General features: G+C 42.2%; 1 protein-coding gene across 2 annotated transcripts in view; it reads left to right on the top strand.

Moving 5' to 3' along the window:
• The window catches only part of LOC122792927 (spectrin beta chain, non-erythrocytic 1-like), a 1986067-nt gene that overhangs the window by 1688532 nt on the left and 284236 nt on the right, over positions 1-13299 (top strand). The window lies entirely within an intron of this gene.

The raw sequence follows: 13299 nt of genomic DNA, 5'->3' as shown, positions 1-13299 counted from the left end.
CTCTGTCTCTCTATCTCTGGTAATGTTCTCAGGAGTAAGTACTGTAACAGTGCAATATGATGAATATAGTATAGCTGAGTATCTGCTTACCATAAATGTAGGTGTTCAAGTGTCTTCACTGTTGCAGTTCCTGTTACCTCCCACCTGCCCCTCTTCTCTCTTGCTGTCCTTCTGTGGTTGGGGTGGGTATCCATTACCTACAGTGAAGAGACTTGAATATCTACATTCATGGTAAGTAGATACACAACTGGACTTTGCCTTATAATGTGGTCTAAAGTAATGGTTTCTGTGTCCATTCTGAATCAAAATACATAACATTTCTAAAGTTGCAAAGTTGGGTTTGGTATAGGAAATAATTAGCTGCTGTTATTTTCAAACTCTGGGTCTCAGATTTCCATTGTTTTTTTTTTTTTTATAATCTTGTCTTGTAAACTGTGGAAGCAATATTTACATCTTACTATGATGTTTAATGACAAATCAAATGCAAATTTTGCTTGTGAGTGGAAAAATAATTTTTCTTGTTTGGAGAAGAGAGAGCTGTGATGTACAGCATTTGTAGATAAGGTTGTATTTCAACTTTCAAATCAAATAATGCATAATGGGAAAGATATACAGATACTTTGTTCACACCAAGCCCAGTCTTAAAACTGTGGCAACTATTGATATTTTTACTACTGATTTGTAAAGCAGTCCTCTTACAACTGTTCATACTAAAGTAGAGTAAGATTTTCAGTACTTCTACAAGAGGTGATTTTGCCAAGTGACAATGAAAGCACCCATTGGGATAGGACTGTATGTGAAAATGCTAAGCTAGTGAGATGGAACCCATAGATAATATTAAAATCTGAGATTAAAACATAAAAGAGTTAAGCACTGGTTATCACTCAGCATAACAATGCACTGAACAGAGAGCCTTGGCTGTGTGGTACAGAGGGGTAAAGCCCTGACTGTGACTCATTTTTGAATAGTGGCTCAGGTGCTGGAAGAGCCAGCTGGGTTTAGGTTGGGGGTGAGTAGCAGTAGCTGAATTGCCTGTTAGGGAGGTCATTTTGGCCAGTCGCCCTCTTGCATGACACTTAAATGGCCAAGACTGTGGGTGTGAAATTGGTGATCACAAGCTGGTGATGGCAACCCATCACTTGTCGCATATGGGTGGAAGCAGACACATGCATGGACAGCATATAGGAGGCACCACAGAGACACAGGTGCTTGTGCTAGCCATCAGGGATGGGGGTTGGAGCATTATTAAAATGTCGTTGCTGGGATACTGGTGATGGTACAAAGCACCTTCATGGTTGCCTGGATGATGGCTGCTCCAGACTGCTGTCACTCTCCTGCTGTGGATAAGGACCAAATGTGCTCACCTAGGGAGCCATGGAGGTCATTTTGTGGTCTTGCAGATATCCCAGCTGTGAGGGTGTATTTGGTAGGCCCTAACTCCAACCTGCATCACCACAGAGACGCAGTGTTTTCCCCCATGCGAATGCATGCTTCCATGCACAGTAGATGAGAGTTGCTGCTGAAGCAGTTTGTTGGCTGAATGCCTACCCACATATCATCCCTTGTGCCAGTAATGGGTATTACTTGATCTCTTGCATCTGATATCGCTGAGATGCTAATTTACAGTCGTACTGGTAAAGATGACTGAGTAGTATAAAAAGAACCACATGTCCATTGGGAAGATATATAACTCAACCTGTACTACAGGTAACAAAGCTGTTATGTTCAGTAACTCGTATGAGTATTGGGAGAGGAGGAATTTTTAGTAATCAAAACATTTTGACAAGCTTTACAACATACATTCCTTTAATGTGGAGCATTCATTGATAATAACTTTGCTAGCCATTTCATATTGTCTCAAGATTTTTTTTACAGGTTTCTACCCCCTATGCTAAGAAAAATAAAGTGATCAGATACAATGTTTCCCCCAAAAATCTGTCACCTGTAAAAATGGACCTGTGTTTTTGAATGACTATCTTGATCATATCGGTGTTGCTACCATGTGTGGAAATAGAGTGGCAGCTTTTCTTTTGCTTGTAGAGTCCTGTTATAATTTATCAAAAGTTAATCACATGAGAGATGGTATTAACCTCCCCTATTAATTTATCTGGAAATTAATCCTTATATTTCCCATGAACAAGTCGGTGTCTGAAGTCTTGCGCTACTTTGATATTTGTTAAATATATGTTTCAAGCACACAAAGTGGATGTAGTGTCATCTGTTAGCTTCATGACTTTAACATTAAAAAAAACTCAATTTTTGATGCACAAGAAAACTGCATTCCAAAATGTGTTTGACTCTAAAACTTCACAAAAGAAAATAAATTCTCCCTACCTTGCCAGATAAGCCAGACATTCTCAAGAGTTCATTGCCATATGATTACATTAGTTTAAAAATAAACGTGTCAGCATATACTGGGCCAAATGAAGTGCCTGTAGTTTTATCTCAAGCCTGTAGAAAATGTCTGTCCTTATGAAATATCACATTTCTAGTATGAACAATTTCAGCAAGTTGCAACAAGAAAATATATAATTCAGAAGTATACAGGGTAGTGAAATCCAACCAATATTTCATAGCTTCTAGACTTATTTTGTTGGGTGTGTTTGTATAGAGAGATTGTATAGCCATATTACATAGTATAGTGTCTCATTTAATTTGTAAATAAGTCATTAGCTGCATCTGTTATGCACTGTCCTTCAATATAATAGGGGATGTAATTAAGAACAGACTTAATACAATTCTCTAAGTAGCAATGTATAGGTTCCATCGATGATCTCCTTACCAGAAACTGTAGGGCATTGTGATGGATTAGACAAGAATTAATGTACTTTGGGTAGTGGATAAAAGTATTGCACCTGGGATGTCTCTGAATGAATTACAGGTTGCAGAAGATGTCTATTCAATAGAAAATAAATTTGAAGCTTCATTACAGCCTAGTGGCACCTCCAGTTTTTTTTCTGAAGTTACACCCTCCTGATGCCTCTAGGTGTCTAGTAAAACCTGTTCATTTTGCATTAATAATCACATAACCACGCTATATACAAGCTATTGAAATATTTGATCTTAAAGCTTACATGATGGGCAATTCTGCTGCACTGGTATTTGGCATGTACATTGCTATTAAAGAGTGAGATTAATTGCTATTTGTATTTATGTTGTCATAATTTTCATATTTTCTAAATATCTCAACAACCAAGTAACGCAAACATAACTGCACATCCTCATAAGAAAGCTCACAGCTGGACAAACAAAAATGCTGTTGACAGTATGTGTGGGTTGAGTGGTTGCTGAGATATTTTAAGTTGTGTACTAAATGTTGCAAAATTAATATTTACTGCGTTTATTAAGACTTATGAAACCAAGTTTAAGCCCTAAAGTCTAATGAACACTACCACTGTAAAGATTTGTTTCTGCTGAAAATTTTGTCATTTACATTTCTTTAGTAATCCATATGGCTTCAGAGATACGTAAAGGGTTGGGGGTTGGCATAATGGTTAAGGTTTGATTCTCAAATGTGATAACTGGCTAGGCTTAACATTTCCCACAAGAGCTATTATCCTAGTAGTAAGCTATGAATGTATGAAGATCTAAACATTTGTTTGAAATTTGAAAATACAACTTGATATTGTCAAAAAGTCCAAGATGCAGTCATTGGAAGTTAGGGTACAAACCTCCACACCTTCAATAGAGTGAATGCGTTAAAAATAAACACTTCTATCGGAGGTGAAAATTGTGATATTTTTCCCATTAATTCATATGTTCAGCCTCTGTAACTCCATATTATTATTATATATTAATGTCCTTTGAATGAAAATGCTGTCTGTAAAGGAGCTTGTGCTATCTTCTAATTTATCTAGTATGCTGAGGTCAGTGCTTGCTGATATTAAGCAAAATGCTGCATTTATTGTAAAAACAGCTGATAAACTGGGCCTATGAGAAAGAAGCATTGGCTTAATTATAAGACAAATGATGTTATATGCCTTCCCCCTATCACCCTACCAAGTTTGTTTTTACTGGGTGAATTCTGGTGTTGGTACATAGGTTCATAGATTAGTACTAGGCTAACTGCCCTTGCAAGCCTTTTTAAGCCTAGCCAATTATCCCTTGTGAGACTCAAACCCTGTACCTTGTGTTTGTAAGGCAAACACCTTAACCATTAGGCCACCCTCATTGTCCATTGAGCTTACTGTTTAACATCACCAAGAGCAGTACGTTTATATATTGCCTAAAGTACATTTTCATAACATTACTGCTGGAACATACACTAAGTGGAAGCTAGACTGAGAGAACAAACAACAGGGAAAAGATCTGTGAGGAATTCAGAATAATGTTACCAGAATGATCTGTTACATGGAAGGAAAAGGAATATGTGAAGGGACTAGAGAAGCAGGACCTCTTCTTAGTAGGAACCAGGAGAAATTGAAAGATATGAGGGTGCACAAGATCATACTGAGGGGTAATTCTGAACAGAAGGCTAGAGGGAGAAGGGGGCATAGGTATCGGATTGTAAAAGATAACTACTTCCTGGATCTCCTGAGGTACTTTTTCAGAGGTGATTGCAGACCCATGAAATGGACTGCTGGAATGAGTTGTAAAGATGATTCTACTAGAGCTTTCAAGGGAACAGGAGTCAGGTGGTAAAAAAAAATAAGGGTGAAGGTAAGCGATGGAAGTGATCTTGAATGTTAAGACACTTGAAAGGGCAGACTATAGTTGTAGTTTCCTTATGCTTTGTAACAAATGAGAAGTAATGTAACAACTATTAGATACTGCTAGAATGTTCCACAAGAACAGTGTGAGAACTCAATGGCCAAGGTCAGTAGGATGTAGTTCTGCTACGGGTTATCAAGTAACTTTCAAAGGAGATACAGCCAGAAAACAGAAATGGCTATAGCTTCTTCCGGATAAATATAAACAGAGGCAGATGTTTTCCTTTGCCAGTCTTTCCACCCATCCCCTGCATAGCAGTTGCTCAGCCCTCAATACTCCAGTTACTTCTTTCCTGACAGCCCTGGACATGACCCTTTGCTGAGTGGACCCCTCAACACCTTGAGAAGTCTACCTCACAGTGGTCAGAGTTTAGACTGTGGGTAATGTGAGATCATTTGGGAATTGTTGATGAGGTGACAGGAGACATCATTAAAGCAGCAACCAGTCAAAATTCCCTAACTGTGGAAGTCATTTCTGTAGTAATTCCCCAGATCATCAGAGGAGAACTGACCATCGGCTGCTTCATTTCCCACCAGCCAACCATACTAGCCTCCTGAGTCCATTGCCAAACTCAAGTTGCTGATGGTGCAAATGAACACTGTACTTCTACACCATTGAGTTAGTTTGTTTTTGTGTGGTACACCCGCCATCCCCATGTAAGGGATAAGCTCCCTGTGCACCCCATACTTTATATATATCTACTTCATGGTCACACAATTGAGTAAAAAGAAGAGTTTAAAAAACATGTATCATTACCAGCAGAGATTTTTCTGTGGAAAACCATAATCATTTAGTTGCAGCTTCTCTCCTTGTGTGTGATGAGATGTAACTTGGATGAGTGGTAAAGAACACTAGTAGAACAACTGTAAGAATACATGTCAAGAGAAAAAGACTCAGAAAGGAGAAATACTAAGTGCAGTATTGTATACACTTGATTTTATGGAGAAAAAGAAAGTGCTGGTAAAGAGAATGCAAAGGACGGCATTCAGGATGTACATGGTTGGTTGAGTTGAGATAGGTTTGCTGAAAAGAGATGTGGTGATACATAAAGTGGGTGAAACAAAAGTAGTGAAACCCAGGAGTTTTGCTGTGGTTCACTGATTCTGCTGTCTTGAACTAAATTGCAGTCATGTCAGCAGAAGGAATGACAGAGCTCAGAAAGCTTTGCTCCTTGTGATAAAGTGGCTTCACTGTTTTTTGTCTTGCTGTTTGGCACTCTGATTTAACTTGTTTGGTCCTCCAAGACTAATTGATCAAAGGCTGCATGGACAGGACTAGATGACCGAAACTTCTGTGATATTGGCATCCTTGGAATTATTGTAGTACTGTGGGTGCATGGAATGTCCCTTGACATGGATATGTGGAAGGACCACCACCCATGAAACAAATATTTGAAAGCTTTCTTCATTCAACTAGATATGAACAGATGGAGCTACTTTGTAAGGTTGACTTTCAGTAATGTCATACTGCATATTGTCAAACCAATATGATCAACGTTATGGAATGTTGAAAACTACAAAAATAAAAATAACTTATTTTTGTAGGTGGGCAAGCCTGCCCATGCTCCCTCCTGTTAATTATATATACCAACTCCTTGATTGCACTACAGTAGTGAAAAGGCCAAATTCCCTGATCCCCACAGTCCTATAATCTCAGTACAAACAGTTTGAAGATGTTCTTTGTGTTTCACTGTTGCAGTCATCACATTTGGGTTATCCCTGCCAGGGTAGCCCTCGGTCAGCCTGATACCAAAGGCTTAGTATTTCTGCGTCGGTTGCTGTCGCTTCAGGACTGACATCAGGTCATCAGTAGTATAAAGTAAGGCAGCCGACACCATTACATCAGTCTTTCTTGCTGCAGAGCCTGAAGCAGAAGCAGTTCGCATGAGTGCTGGTCAGCCTCTACCTGAGTTTCGTCTTCCGAATTGAAGCTGAAGTCTTCTAAAGCTAAGTACCCTATTAGGGATCCATTTTTCTTGCACTAACCGATGTCAGAAAAAGTTAACAATTGTCTCGCCTGTGGAAAGCAAATACCACACTGAGACTTTCATTCTTACTGCGTCACTTGCTTAGTCCCAGACCACGATGTCCCTCACTGTCGCTTTTGTGCTTTGTTCAACACCAGAACTATACGTCGTCGGGCCCTTATTGTAGCTAGATATTTTCACTTGCAGTCCTCGAATTATATGGTTTCGATAAGCCATCTGACAGCAGATCTTCTGAAAAAACATAAAGATAAAGACAGAGACAAACCGCACAGGTCCAAACCTACCAACGATGCTTCCGTTAAGCTAGTCATTAGCTCTCCGGTCCTCAGTGATGCGCTTTCACAGCCCCTGATGCCCACTTCTGTGGATTCGCAGGTTGCTACCGAGACCCTTTCGGAGTCGGTATGTCGCAAAACTCTTCTTCGACTAAGGATCCTGTGGTTGTCTCTGCCTTGGAGGTGTCCGGAGCCGCTCATCAGGCGCCGGCTTCTGAGGAAGTCCTTTGCACTACCGATTCTCAACACAAACCGATGACTTCTTTCACATCTACCATTCTTTTGAAAACTACCGAGTTTCTAAGGCCCAGGGTATGAACCACACCTAAGAAACCAACGACCCAATCTCAGGCACCTGCTTCCTTGCCACAGTCTCAAATGCTTAAAGTGGCAGAAGACCTTATCATGCTGATCAGGGGAAGCCAAGCTACCCCTTCCAAAAGAAAAAGAGATCTGCCCTCAGTAGTTTTCCCTGAGCAGGAGTCTGATGACTCTGATGCATCTGAATATGAAGACATGCAACCCCTCTCTGCTTATGAGTATTCTGATGCAGAGGATTCCATTCCTTCAGCCTCTCCCCCAGAGGACTTTTCCTTTGGGGAAACCCTTCATACCTTAAGGGAGCATTTCCAATGGGAATGTCAGGACTACCCTCAGTCTAAAAAGAGACTCATGGAATTCTTGGATCTTCCACAGCACAAGATCCCTGGCCATTCCCCCAATCATGGATGTTGTGGAGGATGTTTTCCTGAAATCCAGTTCGACTCCTGACACCCTCCCTCCTACACCCAAAAAAACAGACCAGGATTACAGAGTTCCTGACTCACACAAATTTCTTTTTAAAAATCCTACTGCTGACCCTGAGGTAATTTCTCAAGGGTTTACAGAATGAAAACAACCTCTCCTAAGAATCCCACCCCCTCAGATAGGGATTCCCAAGCACTAGACAGATGGGGTACAAAAGTATACACCTCTGCTACTCTTGCTATCAGAGCACTAAATTGCCAGTTCCATATGCTAAAATTTCAGCAACATACCCTGGAACTCCTCAAACAAAACCGTCTTCCTTTCCTGCTTGTGCAGAATCTAAAGAGTTACAAGAGTTAATGCATTCTGCAAGTCAAGTAACTAAACACACCTTGTATTGTGGTACTGATGCCCTAGAAGATTCTTGCAGGGCAGTAGTCACCGGTTCTGTCTTTAGAAGGTATGCGTGGCTTAAGGAACAGCCCTTGCCAGACCATGTTAAATCTAAATTGTTGGATGCCCCCTTGCACAAAGGTAACTTATTTGGCACTAAGGCAGAAGAGGTCTTAAAAAAGATGGAAGAAAAAGCAAAATCTATGCAGACAGTTAAGGACTTCTTACAGGTCCAGCCAGGTTAAGCAGGCATTGCCCCTCCAAACACTGGTCCTTTCCTGCTCCCACCAGGTCAGTTCAACCCAGACCCCGTTGAAGCAGACCCCCCAGACAGCAGCCACGGGAAATGCTGAGATCTAAACAGTGAACTTCCTCCACTTCAACAACAGGGAGTTCTAAGCCATCCCCTCATGGTAAGAGCTCACAATGACTCTCCTCTCCCTGCCCCTCCCTCTGCCCACCTTCACTTACCCCTAGGAGGAAAACTGCCCTTTCATGCAAGCACCTGGGCCACCATTACCAATGACCGCTAGGTCCTCAACATAGTGTCCCAGGGATGCAAATTTTCTTTCCACACCCTTCCAACTTCAAAAGGGTTCCCAGATCTACCTCCAAACCAGTAGGCAGAGGCACAAAAGCAAGTCATTTCCCTGCTCTCCATGAGGGCAATAGAGCATGTTCCTGCAGAACAGAAAGGCCAAAGTTTCTACTCCAGACTTTTTCTGGTACCCAGAAAAGAGGGCACCTGGCACCCTATCTTAGATCTAGCCATTTTAAACACCTTCCTGGTGATACCAAAATTCAAAATGCTCACCTTCCAGCAGCTATTACCCATGCTCTCCAAGGATGCTTAGCTAGCCACCCCAAACCTAAAAGTGGCCTACTTCCACATCCCTATCCAGGAATCATGCAGGAAATGTCTACATATCAGAGCAGGATTTCTGCACTTTCAGTTCTCTGCACTTCCCTTTGGCTTATCTACAACTGTCAGAGTTTTCACAAAATGTCTGGCTCCGGCCATTTCCTTTTGCAGACAAAGGAATATCCAAATTTACCCATAGTTAGACTGCCTGATTCAGGTAGACAGCCAGGAAAAGCTGCTCAAGCACCTGACCTTTGTAAAGTCCTTACTAACTTCCCTAGGGTACACAGTCAATGAAAAGAAATCCAAACAGGTACCCACCCAAAGGATTATATTCCTGGGAGTAAGCCTAGACACAGCATCCCAGATGGCATTCCTTACACCAGAAAAGCAAACTTTCCTGACAGCCTACTTCTCTCAACTAGCCACCATACCCCAGTTATCTGCAAGGAAAATCCTGCAAGCTCTGGGGTTCATGGCATCTTGCATTCTACTCATTCCATATGCCAGACTGCATATGAAGAAACTTCAGTGGTACCTAAAAAGCCTTTGGTGTCAACACCCTCAAGACCTGGAGACGATTATACCCATAATACCTTGCCTCAGAAAAGATTTTTTTTGGTGTGTAGCAGCATGCTCCCACAACAAGGGACTACCTTTCTCACCCCCCCCCCACCACCACCCAGATCCTCACCACATACACATCAGATTATGCCTGGGGTGCACACCTGGACGGCAGGTGCATACAGGGCCAATGGGGCCCACAGCACATCAACCAAAAAGAGATGATAGCTGTCCAGCATGCCTTGACAGCTTTCAAACCCCTTCTTTCCCCAGGGGCTCTCCTGATCAAAACAGACAACACCACTGTGATGTGGTATATCAGCAAGCAGGAAGAGACTGACTCCTACCCTCTGTGCAAGCTGGCCGTGACCCTTTGGCACACAGCCTCTGCCATGCAACTCCACCTGTTAGCACAATTCTTGCCAGGTTCTCTAAACTCTCTGGCAGACCACTTAAGCAGAAATCTTCTGGACCCACACGAGTGGCAGCTAGACAAAAGAACCTTCACCCTAATAACTCAGAAATGGGGCACCCCGAAGGTTGAACTCTTTGCCTCCTATACCAACCATCAGCTCAGCAAGTTCTGCACCAGGGAGCATCACTACATGGCTTGGAAAGTGGATGCCCTGTCCTTCACCTGGGTCAATATATCAGCCTATGTCTTTCCTCCACTACCTCTCATCCCCAGGGTACTGCTCAAAATAAAGGAGGAAAAACCAAGGACAATTCCAGACTGGCCTCGCCAGCACTGGTACCCACTGCTGTGCAGCCTGTCCCCACTGCCACCATGGCGTCTCACTCAGACCCCAACCCTCCTGACCCAGAGGGAAGGAGAATTCATGCATCCCCAATTACAGACCCTCAATTTGGCAGCTTGGCTTATTCCCTAACCACCGATCAATCTGCCAACCTCAGTAATCAGGTTCTAGATGTTATACATGAGGCCAGATGCCCTAGCACTAGAAAGTCTTATGCTGACAAATGGAAAAGGTTCTGCACCTGGATTCATGCTAAGGGAGCCAACACGGCACAGCCCTCCCTCCCTCTCATCCTGGATTACTTAGCTGACCTACTACACAGTGGTCTCTCTTTCTCCTCTATAAAAATTCATGCCTCTGCTATCTCTTCTCATTTCCCCATTGAGCAGCCCCTTTTCTCACACCCTCTGATCAAACAGTTTCTAAGAGGTGCTAGCAACTTAACGCCACCCAGAAGAGTACCAACACCAGCTTGGGACATTAACTTTGTGTTGGAAAAGTTCACCCAGCCCCCCTTCAAACCAGCATCTTCAGCAGAGCTAAAATTTCTCTCCTGGAAGACAGCTTTCCTTCTGGCCGTCACTTCAGCCAGAAGGGTCTCCAAGCTACAAGCACATATTGCTGTGGAATCCTTCATCATCTTCCATGCTAACAGGGTTTCCCTCAGGACTAACCCATCCTTCATGCCCAAAGTGGTGTCCAGTGTGGCTCTCAACCAATCCATTCATTTACCCACCTTTTTCCCTAACCCGCAGAACAAGGGGGAAAGGATCCTGCACTATCTAGATGTGCACAGACAGCTCAGATTCTAGCTAGAGAGGACTAAATACTTCAGAAAGTCTGATTAATTGCTGGTTAGCTTTGCTGCAAAGGCAGAGGGCAAAGCCATCTCCAAACAAACCATTTCCAAATGGATAGCACACTGCATCCATTTCTGCTACAAGCAACATGGAAAGCCTCCCCCCAAGGGGGTCAGGACTCATTCCACCAGAGCAGCCTCCACCTCTGCAGCTTTCCTCAGAGGAGTCCCCACCAGGGACATCCTGGAGGCTGCCACCTAGACATCTGTTCACACCTTTACCAAACATTACCACCTGCATATCTTCTCCAAATCCAGGGCAGGTTTTGTCTCTGTAGTCTTGCAGGGCATCCTAGCCAGCCCCTAGTCTCCTTGACTGCCTCCACCCTTTTCCTCAGCTTTGGGAATCAACCCAAATGAGATGACTGCAACTGTGAAACATGAAGAACATAGTACAGTTATGTACACTTACCATAAATGTAGATGCTTGAGTGTATTCACTGTTGCAGTCCTGGTTTCCCTACCTCCATCCCCCTTTCTTTCTTCTCTCTCCCTTCAAGGGACATTTTGGTATTTACTTTCTACTGGTCAGTTTCTTCCACCAGAACCTGGCTCCAACTTGGGGACTCCTGACAAGTTAGGGCAAGAAAAACTGCTGTAATGACGTCGGCTGCCTTACTTTATACTACTGACGACCTGACATCAGTCTTGAAGCGACAAGAAACGATGCAGAAATACTAAGCCTCTGGTATTCGGGCTGGCTGAGGGCTACCCTGGCAGGGATAACCCAAATGTGTTGACTGCAACAGTGAATACACTTGAACATCTACGTTTATGGTAAGTCTACATAACTGTACTTTTTGGAACATAGATCATATGGTCTCTACCATTTTTATTTCCCCAAGTCTTTTGGGTTTCTAATACCATAATTCCCAAGTCAAAGTACGATTAAAGTTCATGAAATTAGTATTGTTTCACTCTTTGATGTCAGCCAAAAGTGCTATTTGCAGCACCTGTAATGTGCCCACTAATGACTCCTTCTGCAGTTCGTATGGAGTTACATGTATTGGTGGCGTATCTAAATAAGATTTTAGACTCCTTTTTATAAGACCCGTTGCTCCTACTGCTATTGGAACTATTTGGGCATCTCTACCATATGCAGTTTGTAATGTTCTAAAACATCAATAAGGGGAATCAATCAAATAGACTTTTGTTTGTCAGCCTTTTGCAGATCCCATTGTGCATGAGGGGCTAAGAAGGAAATAAGGCTGAAAAAAGCAAGCGGTGTTTGTAGTGATGGAGGGGTGCATGCCGTGGGTATGTGAATGGTGCAAGGGCGCATGAAGTTATGGAAAGTAAATGTCATGGATATTGAAAGAAAGGAGAAGACAAAAAGGTAGGTGGAAAGATCCAAAATTGTTAGGTAGAAGGATGATGCTCCTCATAGAGATGGAGGGGAATGAATAATATGAATTACCAGAAGAGGTGATATGCTGCAAGATAACATTGGGGCACATGCAAGCATACAGAAAGGGAAAGGACAAGAAAGGGGGGGACTGCTTAAATGAGTTTGTTGCAAGAAAGCTAAACTTCGTAAGTCTCCCATGTGCTGAGTTTTATATCCGTAATAAATTTGAAAGGATAAAGTTACATGCGGTAACTATTTTAAAATTCAAATAAATGTGAATGTTGATGAAAGATGTTGATGCATGTATAGTGTGACAGTGGAAAGTTTACTGGAGACAAATTTTTAGTAAAGGATAATATATTAGCATGCTTCAATGCTGAAAGCGTGACTAATTCAGCTCTTATTGCATGTTTGTGTTCTTTCGTATCTTGCAATTTCATGTAAATGCCTGTTTGTGGAAAAAAAACAAATTCACTCAATCAAAAGGTAATTAACTGCATTAAGTTGATTTATTTTTAATTTGTATGAAAAGTGTCCACCATCACAGATACGTACAGGGCTGACAGTAGTAACTGCTCCCCATGAGAAAGATGGTACATACATTACTACATTTTCCTGCTGATGATTCATGCTCCTGAAATTTGAATTAGACCCTGATTGTCTGAGGTTTGAATTAGACTAAATGTAAGTATTTTATGTTTGTGAGATGTTCATTTACTGCAGGTAGAAGAATGACTGGGCACTGTGGGCTTCAGCTTATGTTATAAAGATTTCATAGCAGAGATGAAAGTGCTCT

This window comes from Protopterus annectens, chromosome 2.part0 (genome assembly GCF_019279795.1).
Source record: "Protopterus annectens isolate FY-2018-M chromosome 2.part0, PAN1.0, whole genome shotgun sequence".
Classification (NCBI taxonomy): domain Eukaryota; kingdom Metazoa; phylum Chordata; order Ceratodontiformes; family Protopteridae; genus Protopterus; species Protopterus annectens.
This window is presented reverse-complemented; position numbering and strand designations above follow the sequence as displayed.